The sequence below is a fragment of the Tachypleus tridentatus genome, chromosome 7 (genome assembly GCF_004210375.1).
Source record: "Tachypleus tridentatus isolate NWPU-2018 chromosome 7, ASM421037v1, whole genome shotgun sequence".
NCBI lineage: Eukaryota > Metazoa > Arthropoda > Merostomata > Xiphosura > Limulidae > Tachypleus > Tachypleus tridentatus.
Genome location: NC_134831.1, coordinates 47,633,689 through 47,645,798, shown reverse-complemented (window position 1 = coordinate 47,645,798; position 12,110 = coordinate 47,633,689). Strand labels below are relative to the sequence as shown.

Sequence of the window (12,110 nt, the reverse complement as noted above, 5' to 3'; positions counted from 1 at the left end):
GTAATTGTATTGCTACCAGATGGTTTAGAGATTAAAAGAAGCAAAATGAATAGCACTGTCTGTCCTTTTCAGTATGGACAATAAAGTTCCCATGTAAATCCCCTGAGAGTTTCTTCTAATCTTTTTGAACCTCTTTCCTCTATTTATTCTACATTTAGGGGTTGAAATAGACACCTAACATGTATAAATCAATGAATAACCATCCTGTTTTGGTGTTCTCATACTCTGAGTATTTTGACATTGTTAGTATCAAATAATCTTTGAAGTGCAATTTCTCCTCCTTTTAAAACACAGTGGGGTAAGATTTATCAACTTATTCACACCACAATTACAACAAAAATTATCTAAATTATTATTAAATGCTTGTGCAAAGGCTTTGTAGAAAGCTTGGGCTGATCTGGTAAACTTGATAGACATTTAAGTGCTAGTTGACAAATGGACATTTCCTACAAAATTTATTCAAATCTCAGTTTTAAAAACACAGTGAGGAGTATTTACTGGCTTGCTTACATAATAAAATAGTTGGAATAAGAACTGCCTAAAGTATATATGAAGAGGAGAGAAAATATTTATGGTTACTCTGTACAAGGTTGTATCCAATCCATTAAACATTAATGGTTGGGATTTAGTGGTAATATAGGTATGAAAGTACCTCCAAACATCCTGTTTCCTATTTTACCATACTCACACAGTAACCAGGAAACTGTAATGTCCAATATTTTGTAAGGTACAATGAAGTTTCAGTTATTATATATATACACACACACACACACACACACACACACACACTGCTGGCCAAAATCTTAAGGCCAATGAACACAAAGAAAAAATATGCATTTTGCATTGTTAGACTCAACCACTTATTTCAGTGGAGCCTCGAAAGATGAAAATAAGAAAATGGAAAATAAAAATAAAGAACTTTTTAGCAATTAATAGGGAAAATGTGAATACTATGAAATTAGCCTAAATACTGGATTGTCAAAATTTTCAGACCATACTGAAACGAAGCATTAATCAGTAAACATGTAATAAAATTTAGTCATTTGTGTTCAAGCATTATCGTTGTCAACATCTCCCACTGACATCTCCTGTGTTACATTGGATAAAAACATGGCAAAGGCTAAAAAATTGACAGAGTTTGAATGTAGCAGAATTCTTGAGTTGCAAAAGCAAGGTCTTTCTCAATGTGCCATTGCTTATGAGATTGGGCATATTAAAAGTGCTGTTGCAAATTTCTTAAAAGACCCGAGGGATACAGAATAACAATTTTAAGTGGTCGGCCCAAGAAAATTTCGTTGGCATTGAGTAGGAGGATTCAACAGGTTGTCCGGCAAGACACCAGCCGATCGTCAAACCAGATTAAGGCCCTTACAGACGCAGAATGCAGCTCAAGAATAAGAAGATGGTATCTACGAGAGAAAGGCTTTAAAAACCATAAACGTCTTCAAAGGTCACGCCTCCTTCCACACCATGAAACAGCTCGATTAAACTTTGCTGAGAAGCACCAAACATGGGGCATAAAAAAGTGGAAGAAGGTTTTGTTCTCTGATGAGAAAAATTTAACCTGGATAGTCCAGATGGCTTCCAACGTTACTGGCATAATAAGCATATCCCACCAGAGACATTTTCTACATGACACAGTGGAGGAGGTTCCACCATGATCTGGGTTGCTTTCTCCTTCCATGGAACAATGGAGCTTCAGGTTATACAGGGGCATCAAACAGTAGCTGGCTACATTGGCATGTTGGAGAGAGCATCCTTATTGACTGAAGGCCCTCGCTTGTATGGAAATGATTGGATCTTTCAGCATGACAAAGCTGCAATTCACAATGCCTGCAGTACAAAGGACATTTTCATAGCAAATAACATGATTCTTTTAAGCCATCCAGCATGTTTGCCCGAACTGAACCCCATTGAAAATGTTTGGGGGTGGATGGCAAGAAAAGTCTATAGAAATGGATGTCAATTTCAAACAGTGCATGATCTTCATAAAGCCATCTTCACCACTTGGAATAACATTCCAGCCAGCCTTCTGCAAACTCTTATATCAACCAGGCCAAAGCGAATGTTTGAAGTTATTCGCAATAACGACCATGTAAATCACTACTGAGACCTCTTGTTGGGCATTTCCTACCCTGTTTAGGACATCTTTTTGGTATGATCTTAAACTTTTGACCACCTAGTATGTAGGCTAATTTCATAGTGTTCACAGTTTCCCTATTAAATGCTAAAAATGTTTTATATTTTTATTTTCCCTTTTCTTATTTTCATCTTTCAAAGCTCAACTAAAATAAGTGGTTGAGTCTAACAATGCAAAATGCATATTTTTTTCTTTATGTTTATTGGCCTTAAGATTTTGGCCAGCAGTGTATATTTAGATACCAAATAATATAAATGACTATACCAGTACCATAAAAGTTATTGTAATTTACTAGGCTCTCTAACGACGGAACGACCCTTCAACCATTTTTGGCCCATGCCAAGCTAACCCAAAACATTTTACCCTCACCTGTTGCTCAGACCAACACCCCCACTAAAATCTGCTGTGAACGTTCTCGTTTTTCTTTTATGTTTTTTTTGTTGTTTTTCTAAATATTCTGATTAAATAAGCCACCATGGTGTCAAAGAAGGATAATGAAAACAGCAAACCAAAAAAAAAAAAAGTTGTTAGAGCCACAATAGAGGTGAAAAAAGATCTCATAGCAAAGTATGAGAGTGGTGTTCATGTGTCTGACCTTGCTACACAGTTTAGTATGTGAAGTCCAGTCTGCACCATATTGAAAAATAAAGAGGTCATCAAAGGAGCTGATGTTGCAAAAGGAGTGACAGTGCTTACAAAACAAAGATCACAAACAATGGAAGAGGTAGAGAAACTACTGTTGATTTGGGTAAACAAAAAACAGTTAACTGGTGATAGCATTTCTGAGACCATCATTTGTGAGAAAGCAAAACAGTTGCATGCTGACCTCCTGAAAAACACTCCTGGAATGAGTGCTGATACAAGTGATGCCTTTAAGGCTAGTAAGAGGTGGTTTGAAAAATTTAGGAAGAGATGTGGCATACATAGTGGCAATTTAGGAAGAGAAGTGGCTCATTAGACAAGTTTTTTGTGAGAAATAGGTCCAGTGAGTCTCAAGCAGGTTGTAGCGATGCAAAGAGACAGAAAAGAGAAAGAACCCCAGAAGAGAGTTACCTGACGTTCTTATGGAAGGTGACTCCCATTCCAAACAACAATAACCCTCCTACTCTCCACGTTCCTCACCACCTTTCACTTATGCCATCAGCTCTCTTCAGCACAGGTAAAGTGCAGTTAAATTTTCATTTATTGTTTTTTATTGTGTTTATAGTTTTTGTGGTTGACTTTATACATGTAAGTATTATTATACAGGTATAAATAAGCAATATTTTTAATTAAAATGCTTCATAATGCATAATTTTTGGAGGTCTGTAATGGATTAGTTTAATTTACAGTATTTCTTATGGGAAAATTTGATTCAGTTTTCAAACAAATTGGCTTTCAAACAGCCTTCTGGAATGAATTAAGTTTGAGAACTGAGGTACCACTATATTATAATGGGTTAATTTCTTAATTTAAAAGCAAATATTAAAAGAACACGTCTTAATATAGATGTTAGTGAGTCACATGGTATTTTGAATACAGCACTGTGTATAATTAGATTTTTGTGATGTCTAAAAACTAAGTCTGTAATCTCATACAAATTAGGAACTCAAATTACTTATATTGACAGTAAATCTCTTTACTTTGCTGAGATATGGCTTATGTACTGAATCAAACACAATGACCCTGTTAAACTCTTTCCATTTTTTGAAACAATTTCTCATATACTCTTACTATATAACATATGAATAACTAATCAACAGCTTGGAAGGTCCCCAGAGTGGTTTTCTCAACCATTTTAATCTCTGAAAAAGCTACCACACTCTTTTGGTCCAAGTTTTCAAGGAGATAGGTTGTGTCTTTAGTCTGCTCAAAATTTCATATTTTTTAAAATCTAAATAAATCTTTATTACTAAGCTTAATAAATTATAATGGAATTCTATAGTATCAGTGTAATTACTTATGATTACTTGGTTATTCAACTGTATATATAAAACCTAAATTTTAAAAGGCTTAGCAACCTATATCCAGCAGCACCCAGGTATTAAGGTTGTAGTGAAAAGTAGTAATTGTTTGCTTTACTTTGTGATTCATTATTCTATATTCTTTTAAAAATACATTTAATAATTTATTTCTAAATAGTAATAATCTATATACATGTATATACTGTATAATAATTGAAATACGACTTTATATTATAAAATACTAATCCACTAACACACAGCCAAGACAGGGCATACAAAAGGTCATTTTTATGTTACTGGGTGTGTAACTTTGATGCACATTAAAAAGTCATACTGAGAGAAAAAGGCTGATCCATTTGGTGTTAATCACAAACATTATTGTTAAAAAGGTTTGTTTTACTTGTTAATTTGTGTTTGTGTATATTTCTTTTGCTATCCATATTCAGTTTATCCTTTATATAAAATTACTTGAATCCATTTTTAGTAGAAACTTTTGGCACTTAAACAACATTAATATAGTTCATCTGTTTTGTGACATACCAGCAAACAACTAAGAAAGCTAGAATAACCATAGCAGTCTTTTTATTTCTCAGTAAATCATTACACTTGAAAAAGAAAATTAACATATATTTTGATAAATAGTAATTATTTAAAAACAACTGCCTGACCTGTAAAACCACCATGCAGATGCCAATTGAAAGAATTCAATACTACTTTTCCTGAAAGACAATGATGAATAATTAAAACATAGTCACCACAATGCCTTGGATCATAGCACACACACAATGTGATTGTCTAGCAGGCCAGTTACAATTACCTTTTGTCATTCCATGTGTTATTTCAATAAGGAAAGTTGCAGCGTGTTTTATTTTAAGCAAAGCACACTGAAAATAATGCATTGTTAGAAAAAATGTTTGATTTATTTGTAGTTAAGCACAAACCTGTATAATGGGCTATCTGTGCTCTGCCTGCCACAACTATCAAAACTCACTTTCAAGCATTTTAAGTCCAGAGATGTGCCACTGGGGGAGTAATATTTGGGTTATATTCATTGGGTCACTATTTCATAATGGACCTTGGTCACTAAATATTGTAGACATTAGTCACCACATGTGTCAGGATAGACTTTTGTCACTAAACTTTTCTGGGTATCTAATTATCACAAAACATTTAAGAGCAGACACTGATGAGTAAATGTCTCAGTGTTGTCACTAAACTCTAGTGTTTCAGAGTGGACTTTGGTTGCTAAATGTTTCAGATGATATTGGACATTAAACATTTCACAATGGACACTGGTCAGTAAGTACTTCAGAGTGAGCTTTAGCCATTAAATGTTTCAAATTGGACTTTGAATCCAATTTGAAAGACCACAATCCTCTTTCCATACATAAAATAACAACAATATCAGGTTAAACATTAGCAACTTCTATGTAACATAAAAACCATTGTTGCAACTCAGCATTACCTAAAGACACTGGCTTTTGTGTGTATTACATATGAATAGTTAACCTATCATGAAATAACTAAATTATCATCTAACTTCTCACTGAAGAACATTTGATGGCATAATTATTTTATTTAATTAAATATTTTGTATAACTGAACATTTACTTTCTACATATACCATTAATGATATATACATATACAGTTCAAAATTCTAATTTTAAGCCTATTCTATAGCTTAGGCTACATAAACCAGCCACTTTATCATGATCCACACACACACACAATTATAAAACACTCCTAGTATTTCTGTTTGATCCCTGTAAATACATTCATACATTATAATATCATGATTAGTTTTAATTACTATGGGAAAAAATAAAGTTCTTTTTTAATTCTGAAAGAAGCATGATGTTGCTTGAAAGGAGTACTATTATCAAAGGCTGCTTCTTTAGATCAACTGTTCAAAGACATTCAATACTAAGGTCTGCCAGTGACTATCAAAATGAAATGTATCAGGCAAAAAGAAAAATGCTTCTTTTAAGATTGATGGAAAAGGACAAATAGACAGGCATATACAGTACAAGAGGTCTGACTGTTCACTGACTGATGGATTAAATCATTTTCAAATGTTCATAAGTTCAAAATATCCATCTTCACAGTGTAAAAAATACTTAAGAAATTGTTATCTGGAAGTTAAATATTACTCTGAGATCCACTTATCCTCCAGCCAAACAGGAAAATATGGGGTAAATAATATATAGAAGCACAAACTGTGGATAATAAAATAACCAAGGCATGTGATGGCTTCAATAAATATTTCTCAGATCTAGGAACCAGCCTAAAAACTCAAGATCCAGTTGTGTCGAACCTAACTTCACTACTGTTTGTACCAGGAACCAGGGGTTATGTATAATTATTACCTTTCACAGTAATAAATGAATAATAACAATTATGATATCAACAACCATTTAATAGTATTGGCTAATTAACTGCAATTTGTCCTGTATGAGTCTAAACACACATTCACACACACTGATTGGTTTAACTGAGAGAAAGAGGAAGAATGAAAAGGTGCAAAATTAGTAACATGCAATTGCAATGCCTGACTCCTGAAAAAAATATGAAGTGCTAAATTTACCATTAAAACCCTGCTAATTTTAGTTCAGTTTAGGACTCAAAGATTGAGAAAAAAGTTCTGGACTTCCAAGAGTCCAGAAAAGTTCTAAATTCAAGTTCTATTTAGTACAACCCTATGTATGAATAAAATGGAGAAACATACTATGTACCATGAAGAACATTGAATCACCATGGTGACCTGACACCTAATTTGTCAAGGCCTGGCTTAATAAGTCATGTTTCATGCTTTTCTTTACCTGGCACTGAACTCTTTAATGACAATATAAACTGATGACAGTAGTGTACTTCCCAAAGACAAGTTTCCCAGAAACAACTGATTCCTTTAACTAAGTGAGTATTACCACATGCACCTGCTTACAACTACCAATCATACCCTTTAAATGCTAGATTTTCTTACTGGAAGACATAGGCTCTTCCATAACAATAATATAACAGCCTACTGCACTTATTCTGATTTGTGTTTTATTTAGTCATCACATTGAAATTATCATTATAAAACATCTTATTGTGATTATTTCCACTTTCAAAGTGTTACAAAAAATTGATGTTTTTTTGCAGCATCTAATCCATTTTTGAGATATTAATCTCTACTTTAGTCTTTTATGCTTTTGTTCACTATTCATTTATTATTCCTATTATTTAGTTCAACAAAAAAGTTTTTGTTACATCAAAGCTCTAAGTCATCTTATTGATGGAGCACATTGTATATGTATATTTTTATTATGATACTAGCACAAGCTTTTTCTATCAGTAATGTACAGATGTTAATGTTGTAAAATATGTATATAAAATAGTGTATGTGTGTGTTTTCTTATAGCAAGGTCACATCGGGCTATCTTCTGAGTCCACTGAGGGAAACCAAATCCCTGATTTTAGTATTGTAAATCTGTAGACTTACCACTATACCAGCAGGGAACATGTAAGACAGTCACAAGATGTAACCTGATAGATTAACCATTAAATAACAACCCTGCCTTGATCTTAAATGAGGCAGTTCATGAGATATAATAAGAGCAAGTTACTGCTTACTTTAGCTCAATATTGTTATTGATCTTGGTTAGTGGTTTAAATTGGAAATATTGTTTTTTTTGAAATTTGGAACTTTTTCTTCTGTGACATGTACAATGAAGTTATAAGCTTTTTAGACTTGTATTAAGTACTTCTATAGATATAACCTAAAATCCTATTTGCCCTGCCACTAGCAACAGCTCACTACTTCAGTGACTTAAGAAACTGATCAACCATTACATCAAGATACCTTTCTTTCATGACACTGTTAAAAGTTATTTCCATTCAAATTATACTTATAGTTCAAATTATGATAATACACATATATTATCTTGTAATTATCATAATTGAAACCCATCTGCCATTTATCCACCTAAATCACTAAATGATCTAACCCCTTTTGTAAAACAGCAGCATCCTCTTCACAGCCAGCAAACCCAAGACCTTAATATCATCAATAAATTTAAATAATTTATCAACCATTTCTTCATCTATGTCACTAATATAAATAATAAAAAAACAAAGATCTTAAGACTGAGCTCTGAGGTACTCCACTTGTGGCATTGGTCCAGTTTGACTAAACTCCATTTATTTATAACAACATTCTGCTTTCTTCCATCCAGCCTCTCTTCTATCCAATTAGCTAACCTACACCTCACACCATGTTTCTTACAAGCCTTTTATGTGACACTTTGTCAAATGCTTTCCGAAACTCCAGATATATGAAATCTACACCACTACCGTTATCTACATAATATACATACTTTTCAAAGAATGTCAAAAGATTTGTAAGGCAAGATTTTTCTTCAGCAAAACCACCTTGACTATCCAATAAAATTCTAAACATTGTTAAATTACTTTGCAAAGCATCTTTTAATCTTTTATTGGGCTTTCCAAAACTTTTCCAATGACAGATGTAAGACTAATAGGCCTATAAAGACTGGGACAAATTTTATTACCTCCCTTTGAAAGAGGAGTGACATAAGGTAACTTCCAATCCTGATACCCGCTCACTATTCACAAACTTACAATAAGCAGTAGCAAGTGTCTTAAATATATAATCCTTAACCTTATTTAAAACATTTGGGGAAATATTATCTGGCCCAGAAGCAGTATTATTTTTAAACCTTCCAGTTTGTTTTACTTAACAAGCTCAGAATTAATGTTATCTGAGCTTATTGCCATCTGTCAACTGTTCAAGATGAGGAATACTGCTTAAATCTTCTTTACTAAAAATTGAAGATAAATTATAATTTAATAACCCAGCCATCTCATAATCAACATAAAGAAACCATCCTTTTTCCATTCCTCAAAGGACCTAACCCAATTAATTGATCAGCAAGTTTTGACAGAGAATGAATGTCATAAGTTTAAATTTACAAACATGATATACAATTTAAAAATTACAGAAAGCAAGAGCTTATGAGAAATAGCCAGCATATAATACTTCAACAGACAGTATGAACTGTTTAACGCATAATTAGGTAAGAAAAATTGTAAAATGGGGATTAAGCCCTTAATGAATGCTGGTGGCAAAGATGTTGAACACTAGGAAATAGCTAAGTTTTTAAACACTCTCTTCTGTTTTTAGAAAATAATGGGTTAGCAATATTCCTGATTTGTAACATTTTAATGGATACACTGAAACTGAGTTTAATAATAATAATAATATATATATATTAAACCTTTGATGGTAAATAGCAAAAATTTAGAGATAAGTCATATATAAAACATCCAAATTACACAGGAATTTCACTACTTATAAGAAAGCTAGGCTAACAATTAGATATGCAAACCCTTCATTACTTTTTTGGTATGTCAAGAAAGAGAGGAGAGGTGTTAAGAACTGGATATTTTTCTCTTGCTCCTATTTTTACATAAGGTGATAAGAGTTACCTTGAGAATTATTGGATATTTAATCTTATTTCTGAAGTGAAAGGAATTATATGCAGAATGATAAAAGAAGTTTTGTATAAAAGAAAGCAATCAAGAATCCATTAATGGAAAATATTGCTTTATTAATTTTATTTCTTTTTTTAAGGTGTTAAATGTCATCCACATGATGGAAAATATTAACTTGGTTATTCAGATTTTCAACAAGTCATGAAAACACTTATCTAAGTAAGCCTTGACAAAAATATAGTTAACTGAACTGAAATGTGACAAGTTGAAAGAATTAAAAAGATTATTAATGGAATCCAGTCATACTTGACATTTGTTACTAGAGGAATATCTCAAGGATCATTTCTTGAGACTTACTGTTTGATAGGGACATAATTAGTAAAGTTTGCTGATGGCATTAAACTCATGAGTGTTTATAAAATTAGAGCTATATTGAGGTGCTACAGAATGACCTGATCTAATTGGCAAGTTGGACAAAAATTTGGAAAACAAACTTCACTCAAATAAGTATAAAATAACACATTTGGATTCATATAATTTAAATCACAAGTTTACTTCATACAGATAAGAACCCACTTAATAGCACAGCTAACATGGAGGATCTTGTCATATCGGTAGTGAAGCTTCTCAAGTCAGCAATGTAGTGCTCCATTACTAGTATGAAAGCCAACAGAATTATAGGGTGTATTTGTAGATATATTGATTACAAGTCATTAGTTTGGCCTTACTTAGATTAATACTATGTGCATTTCTAGTCTCGTCATTTAAGAAAGGATACTGACTTAATTACTGAAAATGGCAAGAAGAAGATTACTTGGATTTATGTTTTTACTTGCTCTCAAGAATGGATATGCCTGTACAGCCTTGAAGGACACACCAAATGATCCCTTATTCTATTCATGTTATGATGCATTATCACAAAGTGTGCATGTATGTGCACAGTTTTTATACCAAAGTGACATAAGGCTATCTACTATGTCTCCCATGGAGATTGAAATGTTGATTTTTGGGGTGTAGATCCACAGACCTACAACCAGAAGACCACTGTCAAAAGCACTGGATAAATTGTTCGTAGCAAGTTCTGTTGGAATAGTGTACAATAAAAGGGTGAAAATGATAGCTTGAACATTAGTACTACTAGAAAGTATAAATTTTGGATCCCTGCTCCCACTTTTTCTTTGAAGATATTACTTTGGAATGGTTTGTGTTATAATGTGGTGCATGCTACTGATTCCAAATTAGTCGTTATTGGTTAAAGGAGCTATCTTTGGATTAGGTTAGTTATTTTGCTTGCTAGTGGATACTCTGATGACTGGAGGAGGAACACCTCCAATGAGACAAGTGAGCCACTCTCACTTTTTTATGTTTAACATTAAATAATTAAATCAAGTAATTGGAATATTACAGTTTCCATTAGATTTAGATTTTCTTACATTACTGAAGAAATACTGAGGTCTATTTCCATGTGTTTTCCTATGCTTACAATTAGTTTAACTTAAAACAAGAGTAAACTACCCCCCTCTGTAAAATTTTCATACATACACAGATGAGTTCAAAGTTTACGTTAATACTATACTTGCATCTAACTAGAGGTCCTGTTTTACTAAAATTTTAGTATTTTGTCTTAGCTTGTTTGTTTTCAGGAACAACTTCATAAGCCTGCTTTTAATGATTAGAATAATACTATTCCTCTCATACAGCCTGTAATATATATATCAAGCACTTTGCGTTTCTTACTATTCGAAACTCTACAAAAACACTTCTACCATACTCTAAAACATCAGGACTCCTTGATAAGTCCTGAGCGATGTCAATTATTACGCACTCATATCAGTTATTTTCAGTAATATTACAATAGAGACAATTGTAAAATTTATACGTAGGTTTTGGAAATTCTCTTCTTGAATACTTACATAAAAGTTCTAAAGAAGAGGATTGTCATTTATATAAAGGTGAGCAGTTTCTTTCATCAGGCACAATTGAAGAAACGAAAAACGTTATTGTAATATTAAAAAACAGTCCTATATTTTTTCGTTATCAAGTTTTGTGCATGAAAATATTAATATTAACAACCCAAATGACCTCTAGTGATAAGTTGAAACAAGTGATTTAATAACCCGTTTCAAAGAGTTTATCACAGAAATTCCGCCAGTAACCTTACGATTGTAACATTACTGTTATTACTGTTCAAAGCAATATAAAATGTTCTTATTTCTCTATGCGTTAGTAATTAAAAAGAACAAGCGGCAGAAACAAGAGTTTTCGTAGCATGATGGAAAATAACTTGAAATACTCTGTTGCACATTCCGAAGTTATTTGGAGTGCACTGACCATTACATTAGCACCAATCAAATACTGGATGGATAGTGGAGGATAAAAATATTATTAAGTTGCTAAAATCACTTCGGTTTACCAGCGTCTGTTCTTTGACGAGGTAAAAATGAATTTAATCAAATCCACTTATACCAGCAAAATCAAAATAGGTAGTTTCACATTTAAAGTTAAAACGAGTATCACGTTATCTTTATTGATAT

The 12,110-nt window shown here is 32.7% G+C and overlaps 1 protein-coding gene across 2 annotated transcripts in view; it reads right to left on the bottom strand.

The window, feature by feature from the left end:
* The window catches only part of LOC143255598 (ATPase MORC2-like), a 167,841-nt gene extending 155,952 nt beyond the window's left edge, over window positions 1-11,889 (bottom strand). For both annotated transcript variants that reach the window (XM_076511479.1, XM_076511480.1), the window contains exon 1: window positions 11,490-11,889. The gene's annotated coding sequence lies outside the window, so the exon portion shown is untranslated. The remainder of the gene's footprint in view (window positions 1-11,489) is intronic.
* Between the last annotated feature and the right edge of the window lie 221 nt (window positions 11,890-12,110).